The sequence below is a fragment of the Aedes albopictus genome, chromosome 3 (assembly GCF_035046485.1).
Source record: "Aedes albopictus strain Foshan chromosome 3, AalbF5, whole genome shotgun sequence".
NCBI classification, from domain to species: Eukaryota; Metazoa; Arthropoda; class Insecta; order Diptera; family Culicidae; genus Aedes; species Aedes albopictus.
Window position 1 is genome coordinate 227,911,806 of NC_085138.1, and position 23,482 is coordinate 227,935,287.

The 23,482-nt window shown below is 41.0% G+C and overlaps 1 long non-coding RNA gene across 1 annotated transcript; it reads left to right on the top strand.

Moving 5' to 3' along the window:
* Positions 1-19,995: 19,995 nt before the first annotated feature.
* LOC134289705 (uncharacterized) lies at positions 19,996-20,985 on the top strand. Its single transcript, XR_009998626.1, has 2 exons — positions 19,996-20,872; positions 20,950-20,985. It is a non-coding gene; the product is annotated as an uncharacterized LOC134289705 (long non-coding RNA).
* The last annotated feature ends 2,497 nt before the right edge of the window (positions 20,986-23,482 follow it).

Consider the following 23,482-nt stretch of genomic DNA (forward strand, 5'->3'; position numbering starts at 1 on the left):
ATGGCTGAGAATCAAAACAAAATCGAGAAAGAATCCGACGAAGCACACACCACGTGCTAATCTGTGACATTTCTCGACGTCAAAATGCTGTCAGACAGCATGGTTGCACTTATCGTCACACTTTTTAACCGTCACACTTTCATACCGTGCAGTTCGATTTGGTGGGAACAGTGCAATATTAGGGCGAATATATTGCATCCTTGATTGAATCAGTAGACAAGGTTGCTTGTCAATAGTTCTATTATTATTTTTTTATTGTAACTTCAGGTATCAGAAGGCCGGCTCCAGAGGCACGTTAAGGGTGGTCCTGAAGAGGTCCCCTTTGAGCCCAACAGCTCAGCCTGAGGACATTTGTTTGGACTTAAACCTCTTGTAGAGTGACAGAGATCAACCTCCTGAAACGGCTGTCATCGCGTTGTTTTAAATGGACGAAGTGTATTTTCATGGTTGTGCGTCTTGCAAATTTAACAAAGAAAACTAAACGCATTGAACAAATGTGGAAACGATCGTTTCTCAAATGCACGAATTCATCTTCGTACGACGAAGTTCGCTTCCGCACGTAGCAGATTGAAAGGCAGACTGAAATTTCGTAAACGAACCCGTGGCGCCCCACCAAAGGCGGCGGCTTCAAGAACTAACGCTTTCTTCAGGGGGTTGACAGAGATAGCAATTAAAAAAGCGTAATTTTACGGAAGTGTGTGGTGTGATCGATAGGAAGCCGATTTGACAGTTCGATAGTCAGATTCGGTTTCACTCTTTGCAGGACTGTGGTATAAACCTATAAATAGACTGAACCGCCACCAAGAGGCTGGTTGGATGTTTTTGCTGTTTGGAGTTGGATAATCGGTTTTGTTCATTATCAGTATGGTCTGACGTTCCGTTGTGCTTCCTTCCGGTATCGGTAACAATGACCGGAATAGGCGAAGAGTTGGGACTTACAACCATTGCTGAAAATACTCAACCACTATTTGGCCATTACATGTCCTATCTTTTTGCACAGTAATAGAAACTAGCCATATGGGAAAAAACGACCAAAAATGTCTGCAAAGAAGAAAAGTTTTAAATGTTTGGAGCTAGGAGATGCTGTAATTGAATGACCCTACCATTTTTTATTTGAAGGTAGGTTTTGCTAATTTAGAGAAAATTTTCCACTTTACGGAAGATTGAATAGCTACCACAGCTGTCAGACTGATGATTTTCAACAAGGTATCATCAATCAGTCCAAGGATACCATGGATCGACCCTTGGATACGACGTCGATGATCATTATTTGTTATTGTTTTTCAGAACATTTCACTTGGCAAGCATGCTTTGATTTGGTCAAAATTTTCAATGAAAGGATGATTTTCATGGCTGCGGTAGAACTCGACGGCTACCGCAGAATGGAAAATTTTCTAGAAATCCGCAATAAAATTCGAGAGATATGCCTGAAGATATATATTAAAGACCGCAAAGTGACCCGACGTATGCGAAAAAAAGTTATACCCTTAAGGGACCATTCATAAACCACGTAGACTTTTTGGGGGGAGGGAGAGTCTAGCCAAAGTCTACGCTCTATACAAATTTCAAAATTTTTGTATGGACGCAAGTCTACGAGGGGGAGGGGGGTCTGGGATGTCCAAAATTTGGTCTGCGTGGTTTATGAACAGCCCCTAACAAGAGTGAGGCGAAATTTAGAGATTTCCTAATTGATGTTATTATTTTGCATGCGTAGGTAAATAATAAGAATTTTTAGCCTATGGTGCCAAAGCTCTCGAGCAGACCCACCTTTCCTCGAAAACTGTGTCTAGTTTATAAATAATCACTATTGCAGTACAGAACAAACGAAAACATCATTTCAAACCAACAAAAATAAATTACTCACTAAACTCACCGTGAGTAAAATGAGTAACTCACGCGTGAGTAATGACGTCATACTCTCGCGTGAGTATTACTCACAACCCGACTAGAAAAATATATCAAGTTTGTAACACATTGTGTTATGATGTTATGAAATTTTTCTATAACTTATTATGTTATAAGCTAGATGCAGGATGATGTTAAAATAACTAAAATTGTAACAAAAAGTACACCGGTCTAATCAAAATAATATCCTATTTTGTTATAATCAGATCAAAATTATAACACAATCTATATATATAAAAGTCAATGTATGTATGTTTGTATGTTAATTTGTATGTTTGTATGTTTGTATGTTTGTATGTTCGTATGTTTATTTGTTTGTATGTATGTATGTATGTTCCAGCATAACTCCGGAATGCCTCAACCATTTTCAACCAAATTTGGTATACACATTTGTTAAATTAAGGAGGTGGTTATAAGGGTTTTGGAATTCAAGATGGCGGCTTGGGTTCCAAGATGGCGGCCAAAACGTCAGAAGGCATGCTATTTAACGGTAAATCTTTTGCGAATACCATGCAATATAGGTATCTATCGACCGGGCTTAATGAGTAGAAGTCAAAAATTAATGCCATTTTGGAATCCAAGATGGCGGCCCTTAATCCAAGATGGCGGCCCTTAATGCAAGATGGCGGACAATAATCCAAAATGGCGGCCATGGAATGGTGGTTTGAGCTATTACACCATGCAATATGAGTATCTATCGATCGGGCTTGATGAGTAGAAGTAAAAAATCAATGTCCGACGCCATTTTGAAATCCAATATGGCGGACTATAAATCCAATATGGCGGACCATACTCCAAGGTGGCGGCCATGGAATGGTGGTTTGAACTATGATACCATGCACTATGGGTATCTATCGATCGGGCTTGATGAGTAGAAGTCAAAAATAGATATATGATGCCATTTTGGAATCCAATATGGCGGACTGTAAATCCAATATGGCGGACCATAATCCAAGATGGCGACCATGGAATGGTGGTTTGAGCTATGATACCATGCAATATAGGTATCTATCAATCGGACTTGATGAGTAGAAGTCAAAAATAGATATTTGACGCCATTTTGGAATCCAAGATGGCGGACCGTAATTCAAGAGGCGGACCATAATTCAAGATGGCGGCAATGCAATGGTGGTTTGAGCTATGATACCATGCAATATAGGTATCTATCGATCGGGCTTGATGAGTAGAAGTCAAAAATCAATATCCGACGCCATTTTGAAATCCAAGATGGCGGACCATAATCCAAGATGGCTGCCATGGAATGGTGGTTTGAGCTATGATACCATGCAATTATGGGTATCTATCAATCGGGCTTGACGAGTAGAAGTCAAAAATAGATGTTTGACGCCATTTTGGAATCCAAGATGGCGGACCATAATCCAAGATGGTGGCCATTGAATGGTGGTTTGAGCTATGATACCATGCAATATAGGTATCTATCGATCGGGCTTGATGAGTAGAAGTCAAAAATCAATATCCGACGCCATTTTGAAATCCAAGATGGCGGACTATAATCCAAGATGGCGGCCATGAAATGGTGGTTTGAGCTATGATACCATGCAATATGGGTATCTATCAATCGGGCTTGATGAGCAGAAGTCAAAAATAGATGTTTGACGCCATTTTGGAATCCAAGATGGCGGACCATAATCATAGACGGCGGCCATGGAATGGTGGTTTGAGCTATGATACCATGCAATATGGGTATCTATTGATCGGGCTTGATGAGTAGAAGTCAAAAATCAATATTCGACGCCATTTTGGAATCCAAGATGGCGGACCACAATCCAAGATGGCGGACCATATTCCAAGATGGCGGCCATGGAATGAAGGTTTGAGCTATGACACCATGCAATATGGGTATCTATCGATCGGGCTTGATGAGTAGAAGTCAAAAATAGATATATGATGCCATTTTGGAATCCAATATGGCGGACTATAAATCCAATATGGCGGACCATAATCCAAGATGGCGACCATGGAATGGTGGTTTGAGCTATGATAACATGCAATATAGGTATCTATCAATCGGACTTGATGAGTAGAAGTCAAAAATAGATATTTGACGCCATTTTGGAATCCAAGATGGCGGACCATAATTCAAGATGGCGGCAATGGAATGGTGGTTTGAGCTATGATACCATGCAATATAGGTATCTATCGATCGGGCTTGATGAGTAGAAGTCAAAAATCAATATCCGACGCCATTTTGAAATCCAAGATGGCGGACCATAATCCAAGATGGTGGCCATTGAATGGTGGTTTGAGCTATGATACCATGCAATATAGGTACCGTGATTTCGGGTGTAATTGATCAGTGGGGTGAAATTGATCGACGAGAGGTCCATTTTTATTTGTTAAAAATAACGTTTTAAACTTAAAACAATTTGTGTAAAATGGCCATCATCTTGCTCAAGGGTTATTGAATGATGAGATTACATGTTTTACAGCCAATTTTGTTACATATTTCGCTATAAAATTCAATATTTTCCGAAACTGAGTGTTAGGCGATCTTCATAGACACTTCCAAACTTTTGTAACCGTAGTTGTATCGCACATGTAATGTATATTCGAATGAATGTTTATAGCTGCCAAGTATTCGCTAAACACGATTCCGTCATCACAAGTTCTATAAATATTGTAATTTATGCATAAAATTGCTTTTTTTTCGGAAGTACAACATTGATACACATAATTAGTGTGAAAATTGCATACTTTTAGGTGTTTTCTTTGGATTTATTAAACTTTAAACTTTAATAATTAAAAATTTACTAAATTTGTAAAAGTTTTGCATAGCTTTTCGCATTCTGGGGTGGTTAATTCAGTTGGAAAAATAATATTCAGCACTTACAAAGGCATTTCACTGACTGATCAATTTCACCCCGAAAGTAAAATTTTTGATTTTTCGTTTAAAATGATATTTATTATAATAAAATGTTTTGCTGTAAAAGTTTCCACCTCGTTGACTGATGAAAACCATGGTCGTACTTGTTTTAAAGCATTGAATTTAACCATATCGTCAAACATTCAAAAGTTAGACGCAAAAAACTGCGAAAAGTGATCAATTTCACCCGAAACCACGGTATCTATCGATCGGGCTTGATGAGTAGAAGTCAAAAATCAATATCCGACGCCATTTTGGAATCCAATATGGCGGACCATAATCCAAGATGGCGGCCATGGAATGGTGGTTTGAGCTATGATCCCATGCAATATGGGTATCTATCAATCGGGCTTGATGCGTAGAAGTCAAAAATAGATATATGATGCCATGTTGGAATCCAAGATGGCGGATTATAATCCAAGATGGCGGACCATATTCCAAAAGCCATGAAATGATAGATTGAGCTATGATACCATGCAATGTGGGTATCTATTGATCGGGCTTGATGAGTAGAAGTCAAAAATCAATATTCGACGCCATTTTGGAATCCAAGATGGCGGACCACAATCCAAGATGGCGGACCATATTCCAAGATGGCGGCCATGGAATGAAGGTGTGAGCTATGACACCATGCAATATGGGTATCTATCGATCGGGCTTGATGAGCAGAAGTCAAAAATCAATATTCGACGCCATTTTGGAATCCAAGATGGCGGATCACAATCCAAGATGGCGGACCATATTCCAAGATGGCGGCCATGGAATGAAGGTTTGAGCTATGACACCATGCAATATGGGTATCTATCGATCGGGCTTGATGAGCAGAAGTCAAAAATAGATATATGATGCCATGTTGGAATCCAAGATGGCGGATTATAATCCAAGATGGCGGACCATATTCCAAAAGCCATGAAATGATAGATTGAGCTATGATACCATGCAATGTGGGTATCTATCGATCGGGCTTGATGAGTAGAAATCAAAAATTAATATCCGACACAATTTCGGAATCCAAGATGGCGGACTATAAATCCAAGATGGCCGATCATATTCCAAGATGGCGGACCATATTCCAAGATGGCGGCCATGGAATGGTGGTTTGAGCTATGACACCATGCAATATGGGTATCTATCGATCGGGCTTGATGAGTAGAAATCAAAAATCAATATCCGGCGCCATGTTGGAATCCAAGATGGCGGATTATAATCCATGATGGCGGACCATATTCCAAGAGCCATGAAATGATAGATTGAGTTATGATACCATGCAAAATGAGTATCTATCGATCGGGCTTGATGAGTAGAAGTCAAAAATCAATATCCGACGCCATTTTGGGATCTAAGATGGCAGACCATATTCCAAGATGGTGGCAATGGAATGGTGGTTTGAGTCATGACACCATGCAGTATATGTTTCTATCGATCGGGCTTGATGAATAGAAGTAAAAAGCAATACCCGACGCCATTTTGGAATCCAATATGGCAGATCATAATCCAAGATGGCGGACCATGTTCAAAATGGCGGCCATGGAATGGTGGTTTGAGCTATGACACCATGCAATATGAGTATCTATCGATCTTGCTTGATGAGTAGAAGCCAAAAATCAATATCCGACGCCATTTTATAATCCAGGATGGCGACCGCAATCCAAAATGAGGGCCATAAAATGGTAGGTTGAGCTATGATACCATGCAATATGGGTATCCATCGATCGGGCTTGATAGGTAGAAGTCAAATATCAGTATCCGACGCCATTTTGGAATCCAAGATGGCGGTCCATAATCCAAAATGGCGGCCATGGAATGGTAGATTGAGCTATGACACCATGCAATATGGGTATCTATCGATCGGGCTTGATGAGTAGAAGTCAAATATCAGTATCCGACGCCATTTTGGAATCCAAGATGGCGGACTACAATCCAAGATGGTGGACCATATTCCAAGATGGTGGCCATGGAATGGTGGTTTGAGCTTTGACACCATGCAGTATGGGTATCTATCGATCGGGCTTGATGAGTAGAAGTCAAAAATCAATATTCAGCGCCATGTTGGAATCCAAGATGGCGGATTATAATCCAAGATGGCAGACCATATTCCAACAGCCATGAAATGATAAATTGAGCTATGATACCATGCAATATGGGTATCTATCGATCGGGCTTGATGAGTAGAAGTCAAAAATCAATATCCGACGCCATTTTGGAATCCAAGATGGCGGTCCATAATTCGAGATGGCGGCCACGGAATGGTGGTTTGATTCATGGCACCATGCGATATGTGTTTCTATCGATCGGGCTTGATGGATAGAAGTCAAAAATCAATACCCGACGCCATTTTGAAATCCAAGATGACAGATCATAATCCAAGATGGCGGACCATATTCCAAGATGGCGGCCATGGAATGGTCGTTTGAGCTATGACACCATGCAATATGCGTATCCTACGATCGGGCTTCATGAGTAGAAGACAAAAATTGATATTTAATCTAAGATTCCGGACTGTAAATCCAAGATGGTGGACCATAATTCAAGATGGCGGACATGTGATGGTGGTTTGGGCTATGATACCATGCAATATGGGTATCTATTGATTGGGCTTGATGAGTAGAAGTCAAAAATCAATAGCCGACGTCATTTTGGAATCCAAGATGACGGACCATAATCCAAGATGGCGGCCATGGAATGGTGGTTTGAGCATGACACCATACCTTATGGGTATCTATCGATCGGGCTTGATGAGTAGAAGTCAAAAATTGATATGTAATCCAAGATACCGGACTGTAAATCCAAGATGGTAGACCATAATTCAAGACGGCGGGCATGTAATGGTGGTTTGTGCCATAATACCAAGCAATATGGATATCAGTCGATCGGGCTTGATGAGTAGAAGTCAAAAATCGATATTTGATGCCATTTTTGGATTCCAAGATGCCGCACTATAAATTCCAGATAGTGGATCATAATCCAAGATATCGGCCAAGGAATGGTAGTTTAAGCCATGATACCTTGCAATAAGTGTATCAATCGATCGGGCTTGATGAATAGAAATTACAAATCGATATCGAACGTCATTTTGGAAATCAAGATAGCGGACCGAAAAACATTTGTTTACCATAAAAAAATTAACAGCCTTCGGCAACTTTTTGCGTTGCAACTGTATGGAGGACTGAGGAACATCGGCGGCAGAAAGCCGCCGATGTTCCGAAAATCGGATGCGCCGTGTTTGCGTCGATTCACTTCTAGGCGAACAGCATATCCAAGCATTTGCCCGGTAGAATGCGAACATAGGTGTTATCCCTTTTTTAAGTCCGACGAGCGTAAGCGAGTCGGACAGCAAGCGTTTACACGTTGTAACGCAATCATATGTCTATTGATTGAGATTTGAAACCACGGCTTCGCAATTTGATAGGACACAGAGCACGCAACGAAAACTTACTGAAACGCCCATATATTATTTCCGATATATTTCTCTATGAAACCTGAGATTATATACATATAACACTTCCTCAAAGTGCCGTTGAAAAATGGTGAGAACACATGATTTAGCTTTAATTCATTTTGAATTGTTTGTTGACAGAGCAAAACATGAACAATCATAATTTATATTGAAAGCTATGAAACTAATAAATCTAGCAAATGCCAAGTGCACTGTTGGCAGAAACGAAAATAAAATTCAACTTATGGTATTGAACTTAGCCTATCTCTTTTCAGCTTAATGTTTTTTAACTCATTTTAATTGAATGACTTATTTGATTTCCATTCCATAAATTTGTATATTGTGCGGCCAACACAATGGTACACGATGCCGTAGAATCGTATCAGTAAATTTAAAGTTTAGTATACTTAGTATGTTTCGAAATTCTAGGTTTTTGACAGTTTTTCATATGGCTTTTATGTCACCTGGAATCTCTTCATCTTCAGCATGGTCTTGCGGAAAAGCGGCACCCATTCGGTTAAATGGGACTTCGCATTTGCTTCAATCATGCACAATATATAAACCCGAGCAAAGCCGGGTCATTCAGCTAGTAAATAAATAAATAAATAAGTATGTTCAAGTCTGACAACATTGTGTTAAAAAATATATTGGGTTCGGCTCTGATGGCGCCAATGTAATGATGGGAGCATGTTTTTCGGAGGCAAGTATGCATGTTGTAACGGAACTGCCTAAACGCATTCATCAAGAAATGTATTTGCCACTCGCTAATAGCGAGTCGGCAGCACTGTGTTTCTTTAACAAAGTCTGCTCTTCAGCAGTGTCTTACGAGAACTTCCACAGTAATAGGCCTTTTCAGCTGACAGGTCCGTGTATGCCACTGTTTACAACCGCCGAACAAAGGCGCAAACGCTAAACTGTAATTTTCATAGGAGAACTGTCAAAGGCCCGAAAAATCAGCTGATTTAAGACGTCAAATGAAAAGGCCCATTGACTGACAGCTTCCTCTGCCAACGACCATTTTGCATGTGTATATCGTGTGTCAGGCATTCTTCTTCTTCTTCTTCTTATTTCTGGCGAGCCGACACCGTTCGGCATCAGCTCTAGTTTAACGTCCGCCTAATTCTGGTACTAAGCCTAAACACGGACGGTCAGGGAGACATCCCCACACACACCTGAAACCCTACATATCGAACCCATCAACACATGGGCCGGGACCTACGGCTTTACTTCCTATCCGAGGGAAGACGTGATCAGATATTTTTGTCTCAGAAATACCGACGGCGTCGACTAGGATTGAACCTAGACCGACTGGGGTGAGAGGCAACCACGCTTACCACTACACCACCGACGCCGCTGTGTCAGGCATTAAGAAGATACTCTAAAGACTGCCCCAGAAAGTATGGACGCACCTAGTCTTCAGTTGTCTGGGCCTGATCGATGGTTCTTGTTTCGGGCTTTATTTTGGCAGTTTCTGCTTACTATAGGATCGAAAGTTCAAACGTTCTTTGCCACGATGGACATTGGAATTCGAGATGGTAACTTTATTGATCATACCCCGCTTTGTGTGAGTTAGAAGGTTATTTCTTGTGCTCGGTTTTTACAAACGAGGGTTAGCAGGATCTCTATTTTTTACCCAATGTTTGCCTATGCTTAAACGTGTTATCGCCGCCGTGGATGATGATTGCTGTTGGCACAATTTTCTCACTTCATTTCATCATTTATTTAATACTAGCTGAATGACCCGGCTTTGCTCGGGTTTATATATTGTGCATGATTGAAGCAAATGCGAAGTCCCATTTAACCGAATGGGTGCCGCTTTTCCGCAAGACCATGCTGAAGATGAAGAGATTCCAGGTGACATAAAAGCCATATGAAAAACTGTCAAAAACCTAGAATTTCGAAACATACTAAGTATACTAAACTTTAAATTTACTGATACGATTCTACGGCATCGTGTACCATTGTGTTGGCCGCACAATATACAAATTTATGGAATGGAAATCAAATAAGTCATTCAATTAAAATGAGTTAAAAAACATTAAGCTGAAAAGAGATAGGCTAAGTTCAATACCATAAGTTGAATTTTATTTTCGTTTCTGCCAACAGTGCACTTGGCATTTGCTAGATTTATTAGTTTCATAGCTTTCAATATAAATTATGATTGTTCATGTTTTGCTCTGTCAACAAACAATTCAAAATGAATTAAAGCTAAATCATGTGTTCTCACCATTTTTCAACGGCACTTTGAGGAAGTGTTATATGTATATAATCTCAGGTTTCATAGAGAAATATATCGGAAATAATATATGGGCGTTTCAGTAAGTTTTCGTTGCGTGCTCTGTGTCCTATCAAATTGCGAAGCCGTGGTTTCAAATCTCAATCAATAGACATATGATTGCGTTACAACGTGTAAACGCTTGCTGTCCGACTCGCTTACGCTCGTCGGACTTAAAAAAGGGATAACACCTATGTTCGCATTCTACCGGGCAAATGCTTGGATATGCTGTTCGCCTAGAAGTGAATCGACGCAAACACGGCGCATCCGATTTTCGGAACATCGGCGGCTTTCTGCCGCCGATGTTCCTCAGTCCTCCATACAGTTGCAACGCAAAAAGTTGCCGAAGGCTGTTAATTTTTTTATGGTAAACAAATGTTTTTCGGTCCGCTATCTTGATTTCCAAAATGACGTTCGATATCGATTTGTAATTTCTATTCATCAAGCCCGATCGATTGATACACTTATTGCAAGGTATCATGGCTTAAACTACCATTCCTTGGCCGATATCTTGGATTATGATCCACTATCTGGAATTTATAGTGCGGCATCTTGGAATCCAAAAATGGCATCAAATATCGATTTTTGACTTCTACTCATCAAGCCCGATCGACTGATATCCATATTGCTTGGTATTATGGCACAAACCACCATTACATGCCCGCCGTCTTGAATTATGGTCTACCATCTTGGATTTACAGTCCGGTATCTTGGATTACATATCAATTTTTGACTTCTACTCATCAAGCCCGATCGATAGATACCCATAAGGTATGGTGTCATGCTCAAACCACCATTCCATGGCCGCCATCTTGGATTATGGTCCGTCATCTTGGATTCCAAAATGACGTCGGCTATTGATTTTTGACTTCTACTCATCAAGCCCAATCAATAGATACCCATATTGCATGGTATCATAGCCCAAACCACCATCACATGTCCGCCATCTTGAATTATGGTCCACCATCTTGGATTTACAGTCCGGAATCTTAGATTAAATATCAATTTTTGTCTTCTACTCATGAAGCCCGATCGTAGGATACGCATATTGCATGGTGTCATAGCTCAAACGACCATTCCATGGCCGCCATCTTGGAATATGGTCCGCCATCTTGGATTATGATCTGTCATCTTGGATTTCAAAATGGCGTCGGGTATTGATTTTTGACTTCTATCCATCAAGCCCGATCGATAGAAACACATATCGCATGGTGCCATGAATCAAACCACCATTCCGTGGCCGCCATCTCGAATTATGGACCGCCATCTTGGATTCCAAAATGGCGTCGGATATTGATTTTTGACTTCTACTCATCAAGCCCGATCGATAGATACCCATATTGCATGGTATCATAGCTCAATTTATCATTTCATGGCTGTTGGAATATGGTCTGCCATCTTGGATTATAATCCGCCATCTTGGATTCCAACATGGCGCTGAATATTGATTTTTGACTTCTACTCATCAAGCCCGATCGATAGATACCCATACTGCATGGTGTCAAAGCTCAAACCACCATTCCATGGCCACCATCTTGGAATATGGTCCACCATCTTGGATTGTAGTCCGCCATCTTGGATTCCAAAATGGCGTCGGATACTGATATTTGACTTCTACTCATCAAGCCCGATCGATAGATACCCATATTGCATGGTGTCATAGCTCAATCTACCATTCCATGGCCGCCATTTTGGATTATGGACCGCCATCTTGGATTCCAAAATGGCGTCGGATACTGATATTTGACTTCTTCCTATCAAGCCCGATCGATGGATACCCATATTGCATGGTATCATAGCTCAACCTACCATTTTATGGCCCTCATTTTGGATTGCGGTCGCCATCCTGGATTATAAAATGGCGTCGGATATTGATTTTTGGCTTCTACTCATCAAGCAAGATCGATAGATACTCATATTGCATGGTGTCATAGCTCAAACCACCATTCCATGGCCGCCATTTTGAACATGGTCCGCCATCTTGGATTATGATCTGCCATATTGGATTCCAAAATGGCGTCGGGTATTGCTTTTTACTTCTATTCATCAAGCCCGATCGATAGAAACATATACTGCATGGTGTCATGACTCAAACCACCATTCCATTGCCACCATCTTGGAATATGGTCTGCCATCTTAGATCCCAAAATGGCGTCGGATATTGATTTTTGACTTCTACTCATCAAGCCCGATCGATAGATACTCATTTTGCATGGTATCATAACTCAATCTATCATTTCATGGCTCTTGGAATATGGTCCGCCATCATGGATTATAATCCGCCATCTTGGATTCCAACATGGCGCCGGATATTGATTTTTGATTTCTACTCATCAAGCCCGATCGATAGATACCCATATTGCATGGTGTCATAGCTCAAACCACCATTCCATGGCCGCCATCTTGGAATATGGTCCGCCATCTTGGAATATGATCGGCCATCTTGGATTTATAGTCCGCCATCTTGGATTCCGAAATTGTGTCGGATATTAATTTTTGATTTCTACTCATCAAGCCCGATCGATAGATACCCACATTGCATGGTATCATAGCTCAATCTATCATTTCATGGCTTTTGGAATATGGTCCGCCATCTTGGATTATAATCCGCCATCTTGGATTCCAACATGGCATCATATATCTATTTTTGACTTCTGCTCATCAAGCCCGATCGATAGATACCCATATTGCATGGTGTCATAGCTCAAACCTTCATTCCATGGCCGCCATCTTGGAATATGGTCCGCCATCTTGGATTGTGATCCGCCATCTTGGATTCCAAAATGGCGTCGAATATTGATTTTTGACTTCTGCTCATCAAGCCCGATCGATAGATACCCATATTGCATGGTGTCATAGCTCACACCTTCATTCCATGGCCGCCATCTTGGAATATGGTCCGCCATCTTGGATTGTGGTCCGCCATCTTGGATTCCAAAATGGCGTCGAATATTGATTTTTGACTTCTACTCATCAAGCCCGATCAATAGATACCCACATTGCATGGTATCATAGCTCAATCTATCATTTCATGGCTTTTGGAATATGGTCCGCCATCTTGGATTATAATCCGCCATCTTGGATTCCAACATGGCATCATATATCTATTTTTGACTTCTACGCATCAAGCCCGATTGATAGATACCCATATTGCATGGGATCATAGCTCAAACCACCATTCCATGGCCGCCATCTTGGATTATGGTCCGCCATATTGGATTCCAAAATGGCGTCGGATATTGATTTTTGACTTCTACTCATCAAGCCCGATCGATAGATACCGTGGTTTCGGGTGAAATTGATCACTTTTCGCAGTTTTTTGCGTCTAACTTTTGAATGTTTGACGATATGGTTAAATTCAATGCTTTAAAACAAGTACGACCATGGTTTTCATCAGTCAACGAGGTGGAAACTTTTACAGCAAAACATTTTATTATAATAAATATCATTTTAAACGAAAAATCAAAAATTTTACTTTCGGGGTGAAATTGATCAGTCAGTGAAATGCCTTTGTAAGTGCTGAATATTATTTTTCCAACTGAATTAACCACCCCAGAATGCGAAAAGCTATGCAAAACTTTTACAAATTTAGTAAATTTTTAATTATTAAAGTTTAAAGTTTAATAAATCCAAAGAAAACACCTAAAAGTATGCAATTTTCACACTAATTATGTGTATCAATGTTGTACTTCCGAAAAAAAAGCAATTTTATGCATAAATTACAATATTTATAGAACTTGTGATGACGGAATCGTGTTTAGCGAATACTTGGCAGCTATAAACATTCATTCGAATATACATTACATGTGCGATACAACTACGGTTACAAAAGTTTGGAAGTGTCTATGAAGATCGCCTAACACTCAGTTTCGGAAAATATTGAATTTTATAGCGAAATATGTAACAAAATTGGCTGTAAAACATGTAATCTCATCATTCAATAACCCTTGAGCAAGATGATGGCCATTTTACACAAATTGTTTTAAGTTTAAAACGTTATTTTTAACAAATAAAAATGGACCTCTCGTCGATCAATTTCACCCCACTGATCAATTACACCCGAAATCACGGTACCTATATTGCATGGTATCATAGCTCAAACCACCATTCAATGGCCACCATCTTGGATTATGGTCCGCCATCTTGGATTTCAAAATGGCGTCGGATATTGATTTTTGACTTCTACTCATCAAGCCCGATCGATAGATACCTATATTGCATGGTATCATAGCTCAAACCACCATTCCATTGCCGCCATCTTGAATTATGGTCCGCCATCTTGGATTCCAAAATGGCGTCAAATATCTATTTTTGACTTCTACTCATCAAGTCCGATTGATAGATACCTATATTGCATGTTATCATAGCTCAAACCACCATTCCATGGTCGCCATCTTGGATTATGGTCCGCCATATTGGATTTATAGTCCGCCATATTGGATTCCAAAATGGCATCATATATCTATTTTTGACTTCTACTCATCAAGCCCGATCGATAGATACCCATATTGCATGGTGTCATAGCTCAAACCTTCATTCCATGGCCGCCATCTTGGAATATGGTCCGCCATCTTGGATTGTGGTCCGCCATCTTGGATTCCAAAATGGCGTCGAATATTGATTTTTGACTTCTACTCATCAAGCCCGATCAATAGATACCCATATTGCATGGTATCATAGCTCAAACCACCATTCCATGGCCGCCGTCTATGATTATGGTCCGCCATCTTGGATTCCAAAATGGCGTCAAACATCTATTTTTGACTTCTGCTCATCAAGCCCGATTGATAGATACCCATATTGCATGGTATCATAGCTCAAACCACCATTTCATGGCCGCCATCTTGGATTATAGTCCGCCATCTTGGATTTCAAAATGGCGTCGGATATTGATTTTTGACTTCTACTCATCAAGCCCGATCGATAGATACCTATATTGCATGGTATCATAGCTCAAACCACCATTCAATGGCCACCATCTTGGATTATGGTCCGCCATCTTGGATTCCAAAATGGCGTCAAACATCTATTTTTGACTTCTACTCGTCAAGCCCGATTGATAGATACCCATAATTGCATGGTATCATAGCTCAAACCACCATTCCATGGCAGCCATCTTGGATTATGGTCCGCCATCTTGGATTTCAAAATGGCGTCGGATATTGATTTTTGACTTCTACTCATCAAGCCCGATCGATAGATACCTATATTGCATGGTATCATAGCTCAAACCACCATTGCATTGCCGCCATCTTGAATTATGGTCCGCCTCTTGAATTACGGTCCGCCATCTTGGATTCCAAAATGGCGTCAAATATCTATTTTTGACTTCTACTCATCAAGTCCGATTGATAGATACCTATATTGCATGGTATCATAGCTCAAACCACCATTCCATGGTCGCCATCTTGGATTATGGTCCGCCATATTGGATTTACAGTCCGCCATATTGGATTCCAAAATGGCATCATATATCTATTTTTGACTTCTACTCATCAAGCCCGATCGATAGATACCCATAGTGCATGGTATCATAGTTCAAACCACCATTCCATGGCCGCCACCTTGGAGTATGGTCCGCCATATTGGATTTATAGTCCGCCATATTGGATTTCAAAATGGCGTCGGACATTGATTTTTTACTTCTACTCATCAAGCCCGATCGATAGATACTCATATTGCATGGTGTAATAGCTCAAACCACCATTCCATGGCCGCCATTTTGGATTATTGTCCGCCATCTTGCATTAAGGGCCGCCATCTTGGATTAAGGGCCGCCATCTTGGATTCCAAAATGGCATTAATTTTTGACTTCTACTCATTAAGCCCGGTCGATAGATACCTATATTGCATGGTATTCGCAAAAGATTTACCGTTAAATAGCATGCCTTCTGACGTTTTGGCCGCCATCTTGGAACCCAAGCCGCCATCTTGAATTCCAAAACCCTTATAACCACCTCCTTAATTTAACAAATGTGTATACCAAATTTGGTTGAAAATGGTTGAGGCATTCCGGAGTTATGCTGGAACATACATACATACATACAAACAAATAAACATACGAACATACAAACATACAAACATACAAACATACAAATTAACATACAAACATACATACATTGACTTTTATATATATAGATTACATCAAACTCAAGATAAAACTGAATCAACAATATTTCTCCATAATACACGGTTCGTGGCTGCCGCTCTCCATCCTCGGTCGCGCCCGATGCTCGCCAAGTCACGCTCCACCTGGTCCGCCCATCGTGCTCTCTGTGCTCCACGCCTTCTTGTGCCAACCGGATCAGTTGCAAACACCAGCTTTGCAGGGTTATTGTCCGGCATTCTTGCAACATGCCCTGCCCACCCTATCCTTCCGGCTTTGGCCACCTTCTGGATGCTGGGTTCGCCGTAAAGTGCAGCGAGCTCGTGGTTAATTCTTCTCCGCCACACGCCGTTCTCCTGCACACCGCCGAGGATCGTCCTTAGCACGCGTCGCTCGAAAACTCCGAGTGCTTGCAGGTCCTCCTCGAGCATGGTCCATGTCTCGTGCCCGTAGAGGATTACCGGTCTTATTAGCGTTTTGTACATGGTGCATTTGGTGTGCGGGTGAATCTTTTTCGAACGCAGTTTCTTCTGGAGCCCGTAGTAGGCCCGACTTCCGCTGATGATGCGCCTCCGAATTTGACGGCTCACGTTGTTGTCAGCCGTCAGTAAAGATCCGAGGTAGACGAATTCCTCCACCACCTCGAAAGTATCCCCGTCTATCGTAACATTACTACCCAGACGGATCCGGTCGTGTTCGGTTCCGCCTACCAGCATGTACTTTGTTTTTGAGGCATTCACCACCAGTCCGACATTTGCTGCTTCGCGTTTCAGGCGGGTGTACAGCTCTGCCACCGTTCCAAATGTTCTGGCAATAATGTCCATGTCGTCCGCAAAGCACACAAATTGACCGGATTTTGTGAAAATCGTTCCCCGGCTGTTGAGCCCGGCTCGTCGCATCACACCTTCCAGAGCGATGCTGAAGAGTAGGCATGAGAGTCCATCACCTTGTCGCAGTCCCCGGCGAGATGCGAATGAACTAGATAGTTCACCCGAAACCCTTACGCAGTTTTGCACACCGTCCATCGTTGCTTTAATCAGTCTAGTCAGCTTCCCAGGAAAGCCGTTTTCGTCCATGATTCTCCATAGCTCTGCGCGATCGATACTGTCGTATGCCGCTTTGAAGTCGATGAACAGGTGATGCGTTGGGACCTGGTATTCACGGCATTTCTGGAGGATTTGTCGTACGGTTAAGATCTGGTCCGTTGTCGACCGGCCGTCGATGAAGCCAGCCTGATAACTTCCCACGAACTCATTCGTTTTAGGTGACAGACGACGGAAGATGATCTGGGATAGCTTTTTGTAGGCAGCATTCAAAATAGTGATCGCCCTGAAGTTCTCACATTCCAAATGGTCGCCTTTCTTGTGAATGGGGAGATTACCCCTTCCTTCCACTCCTCCGGTAGCTGTTCGGTTTCCCAGATCCTGACTATCAGCCGATGCAGACAAGTGGCCAACTTTTCTGGGCCCATCTTGATGAGTTCAGCTGCGATACCATCCTTACCAGCTGCCTTGTTGGTTTTGAGCTGGTGAATGGCATCCTTAACTTCCCTCAGCGTGGGAGTTGGTTCATTTCCGTCCTCCGCTGCACTGGCATCGTCGTTTCCTCCGTTGCCGTGGGCTCCCGTGCCTACGTTCTCCACGCCGGGCAGGTGCTGATCGAAGTGCTGCTTCCACCTTTCGATCACCTCACGTCCGTCCGTCAAAAGGCCTCCGTCTTTATCCCTGCATATTTCGGCTCGCGGCACGAAGCCGTTGCGGGATGCGTTGAGCTTCTGGTAGAACTTCCGTGTTTCTTGGGAACGCCGACCAAAAAGCAAATATTGACGGTTTTCCCCCTTATCGAACGCGACGATTTGAATCCGTCGCGGATGAAACCGTCGCCAGAGTCGTCGCAGCCAATCAGCAGGCGAGAGTCTGACATTTCTCCAATCTCACTAACACAAACAGCAGCAGAGGTGGTGCTTGATTCGTTGCGATGGTTCAGATATGCCGACTGGAAGTTGGCAGCGCGTTTTGTTATGAAAGCAACCTACAATATTTTCTTTAAGTTGGAAAAATTACTCTGGCAAATCTAATGCAACTTCCAGATGCCCAAGTGATTCTATCAATTTTCTTTAATTTTCTGGATTATTTTTTGGCGTATCTAGTGAAATTTGCTGGCGTCAAATTGATTCTATTTATTTTGTTAATTTTTCTGAAACGTTTTTTGGCGTATCTAGTGAAATTTGCTGGCGCCAAATTGATTCTGTTTATTTTGTTAATTTTTCTGAAACATTTTTTGGCGTATCTAGTGAAATTTGCTGGCGCCAAATTGATTCTGTTTATTTTGTTAATTTTTCTGAAACATTTTTTGGCGTATCTAGTGAAATTTGTTGGCGCCAAATTGATTCTATTTATTTTGTTAATTTTACTGAAACATTTTTTGGCGTATTTAATCAAAAATTTTGAGTTAGGGGGGTCAAGTGCCCCCCCCCCCCCCCTTGGCCCCCTTTGTCACCGCCAATGGGCACAGCAGTTCCATTTCTTCACACTCCGCTTCTTCCAGGCGGCGCTTTTTCTCCCGAAAGAGGCGGGTCTGCTGTTTCCGCTTCTGTTTATAACTTTCCACGTTCTGTCGAGTCCCTTGCTGCAGCATTACCGCCCTCGCTGCATTCTTCTCCTCCAAAACCGTTCTGCACTCTTCGTCATTTCTCACTTACTCCCACTATATTTTGTACATTTCCTAAGTGACCTTTCAAACTCTGTACATCGTTTGTGCACATTTTTTCGATGATGTTCCACTGAAGGTTCATGTATTTTAAAACAAACTGTTGGAATCGCAAAAACCGCTATACAAATGTTGAGATCGGCTTCATAAACCAATCTGTGGAGAATGATTGATCTTCGTTGCGGACAACGACCATGTCGAGGAATGGCAGCCTCCCGGCGACTTCGTATTTTACCGTGAATTGCAGTTTTGGGTGATAGTCGTGCACATTCCGATCTTGAAGAAGTTTGTCGACGACTTCTTCATCGTGATTCCTGCCAACGAAGTAGATACAGTATTGGGTGCATTTAACGACTATCACCCAAAACTGCAATTCACGGTAGAATACGAAGTCGCCGGGAGGCTGCCATTCCTCGACATGGTCGTTGTCCGCAACGAAGATCAATCATTCTCCACAGATTGGTTTATGAAGCCGATCGCATCTGGACGGATCCTAAACTATTTCTCGCTGCACCCAAAACACCTAAAAATGAATGTGGCATACAACTTCGTCAAAAAGGTAAACACCCTTTCGACGATCAAAACGGAGCAACAGAAAAAGGCGACAGTGATGAGCATACTGAAGCTAAACGACTACCCCGTCTCGTTGATTAATAGACTAATTAACCGACACTGACACAACGAAAGAAGAATGACAACACCAGCACAACCAGAAAATGACGATCAACAAAGCAATATTTATAAGTCGATTCCATACATAGTAGGGCTAACACAGCAGATCACACAATACATTAAGAGATCAAATGAATTTGACAATATTAGCATAGTACATTATAACAACAACACAGTGGGTTCATTATATAAAGCTATGAAAGGGAGGACAGATACATATCAGCGTAATAACGTAATTTACTGTATTGGTTTTCAACAGTGTGATGCCAAATACGTTGGCATGACAACCAATAAGTTACAAACACGTATATACGGACATAAATCTGATGTCAATCTCCTGGACAAAATCACACAAATAGAAAACACTTCAGACAAACTACATAAACTGAGCAATCTGAGGGAAAGAACAGCAATGATGAACCACTGTGTTGACACAGGCCACAGATTTGATCTGCAAAACGCCAATGTATTAGATTGTAGCTTAAAAACAAATAGACTACCAATATTAGAGATATGCCATATAATGACAACAGAAAACATAAACAAACGGACAGATGTAGACGGGTTACACACATGTTATACAGGTATCATGCACACACTGAAAAGATTATCTCACAGAAACAGACATAGTAGGAACGATCTTGACACCAATACAACAGAAATAGATGAAGCACAAATGAATCAAAATGACGAATAACGTAGGCAGTAAAGACGATTGAAGTTGAACAGCTAGACAGTGAGTAAAGTGTTATATAGAATTGTGGGCGAAAAAACACAGTGGAGGCGTATAAATGGTAGTACTAGATCACCAAACCGACCATGCAACAACGAAACATAGACAACACTACAGGCTGAATGTTTTTGGACAGCTACGAATAATTCTTTGTAAGTTTATGTTATATGTAAAACCACTTTTAATAATTAATGTATCATGTCTCTGTCTGTAAACCAAATAAAATTAGATCCCTGAGGAAGATCCAAATCGGGATCGAAACGTTGGAGCCAAGATAATAAATTCGTAGGCCAACTTATTAAGACTGCAAGCCAGACCAAAGTAAATCCAAACTAATTTGATTTCTTAGACTCAGACATTTATAAATATTTCTTGTTGTCCAGTATAGAATTCACTACTCGCACTGTGCGCCCTTTTATTTACGTTTTTTGGTTCAAAATTGACTGAGTTATAGTGGGAAACAGACGAATATAGAAGCCACCGCCCAAGTGGCGCGATACCCTACATTACTTCTAAATTAATCTATTGTGCATCAACCGAAGGCATATTACAATGCTATTGGCGAGCACGCAGAACGACGAGGACGAGAGCATGAGAGCCAATCCAGTGATGCTCAACACTTATAGGTAACAACAGAGCTACTCAGATTGTATGGAGAAACTTTAGGCCTACAATTCTACATAAATTTTAATTTTAATACTACAATTCAACATAATCATGGAAATATAGACGATGAACTAGGATAGGATTAATTTTGAATTGATTTCGAACAAATTTAATAACCTGAAAACTTACATCCGTATGCAACCGCCCCAAATTCAAGCGATTGTACTGAAATATTTAATATACTTTTTCGGATGTGATATTGTGTGCTGAAAAAAAAAAATTAGGTTATCTTTTATTATTATTTTTTTATACTTAGCTCTAGCCGTGAAGCGATGTCAGTTTCAGGAGAATACAATTTTCTTGTTGGAATTCACAAACACACTACTTTGCACCCTACTCTACTCTACTGTTCTGCTAACTCCAGCACTACTTATTTTGCTTCACTTCACTTACTCACTCACTAAATAACTTCCCTAAACTCTCGAAATAAATTCCTAATAACTTCTTAATAACTTCTTAATAACTTCTTAATAACTTCTCTCGAATAAATTCCTAAGCACTTCCTCGATCAAGGGTCCGGCAGCGGTTTTTATATCCTGAGATTTCAACCTACACATCAACTCTCATTACAATACATATGCACTACACTTTTCAATCATCCCCACTCTGGAATCAGAAAAGAATCCTGGAGTTCCTGAGCTGGAAAGAGATGTGCATATATCCTTCTTTCATTTGTGCTGTTTCCCCATATGATGTCTTTTTGAATCAAAGAGATTCATTTGACCAATCATATTCATCATATTTCACCTTTTGGTTGATTACATGAACTCAAACGGTTCATTTGACCAATCGCATTCCAAAATTTTTCCCCCGAACTTGCATGCGTTTCAGCCCCTGCGCCTAGAAAAAATCTTGAGCTCGGGATAAACTTTGATTTTTCATGGCGAGTTAAAAACAAACATTGAATCTAATGTAAACTTCGATTCTATTGGAACCCAACCCGTTTCTACACACCAAAAGTATATTTTCAAACCGATAGTTTTTCTCGTCCTTAAAAACTAAACATCATTCCATATCACTTGTGTTCCCATAAAAATCGAACCCATCATTTTATAATATGAAGGCAAACCATCCTCATGAAGTCCGACCCTAAAGGGGCCTTTTCTATTTTTCAATCCGACCACGTCCGAGATAATTATCCATGACAAAAAAAAGTTTTCGTTCATCATCGGGATAATTCGGGTCCCTAAAAAAAATGGTGGGGAGAGATCGGGTCAACATCGGAATATTTATCCGTGACAAATGGAAGGGAGGGAGAGATCGGGTTCATATTCGTTCATGTTCGTTATAGTTATTCATGAAATATGGTGGGGTATTCTAGTCCATATTTGCAACCCCTACCCATAAATAAAATTCCACTACAAATAAAATAAGTGTGGACCCAAACACTATTAATACAAAGTGGTGGGGATAAGATCTAATCCGTGATGTAAATGATAATTCCCAATTGACTGATTCGTACTCAAATATATGAAGAAAATGTCTCGTACTCAAATTCGTTCGAGAACCTCTGTAGCACGAATACTCATAATCACAGTCGGACCGATTGTTCCTTACCCCAGGTTCTCGCCTTGAACGTGTGGCTAAATCTATGCCTTAAATGAATCAGTAGATGAATTCCTGTATTTATCCATCGATACATAGGCCACGTTCCGTAAGAGGTAATCTGTTCTAAATGGAAGAACAAAAAGAAAACCCAAGACGGACTGTCGCTTGCAACACGCATTGCGTTTTGATCGCGCGTCCGATCGATATTTCTCCAAACATAAACAACTCTCAGCTGAACGCCAAACTATCGGTGATCGTTCTAGAGGAAGAGTGTTTATAAATATTGTCGCATATGGTGTATGCAAAGTTTTCTCCCCTTGAACTTGAAAAGTATTCAATGTCAGGGCTATATGTGGCTTGTTATGCTCGCAGTGGCGAGTGGATCTAGGCCAAATCGATTCAATGCTAATTGATTGACCAAAGTAAATTTGGACAGTCAAAAACATTCAACTGCTGCTTTTAACCAAATATGCCAACTTGTTACAAACTGCCTTTTTACAATGGGCAGTTTGTTGCACGTACAAACATTTCCTGGCATCATTTATGTA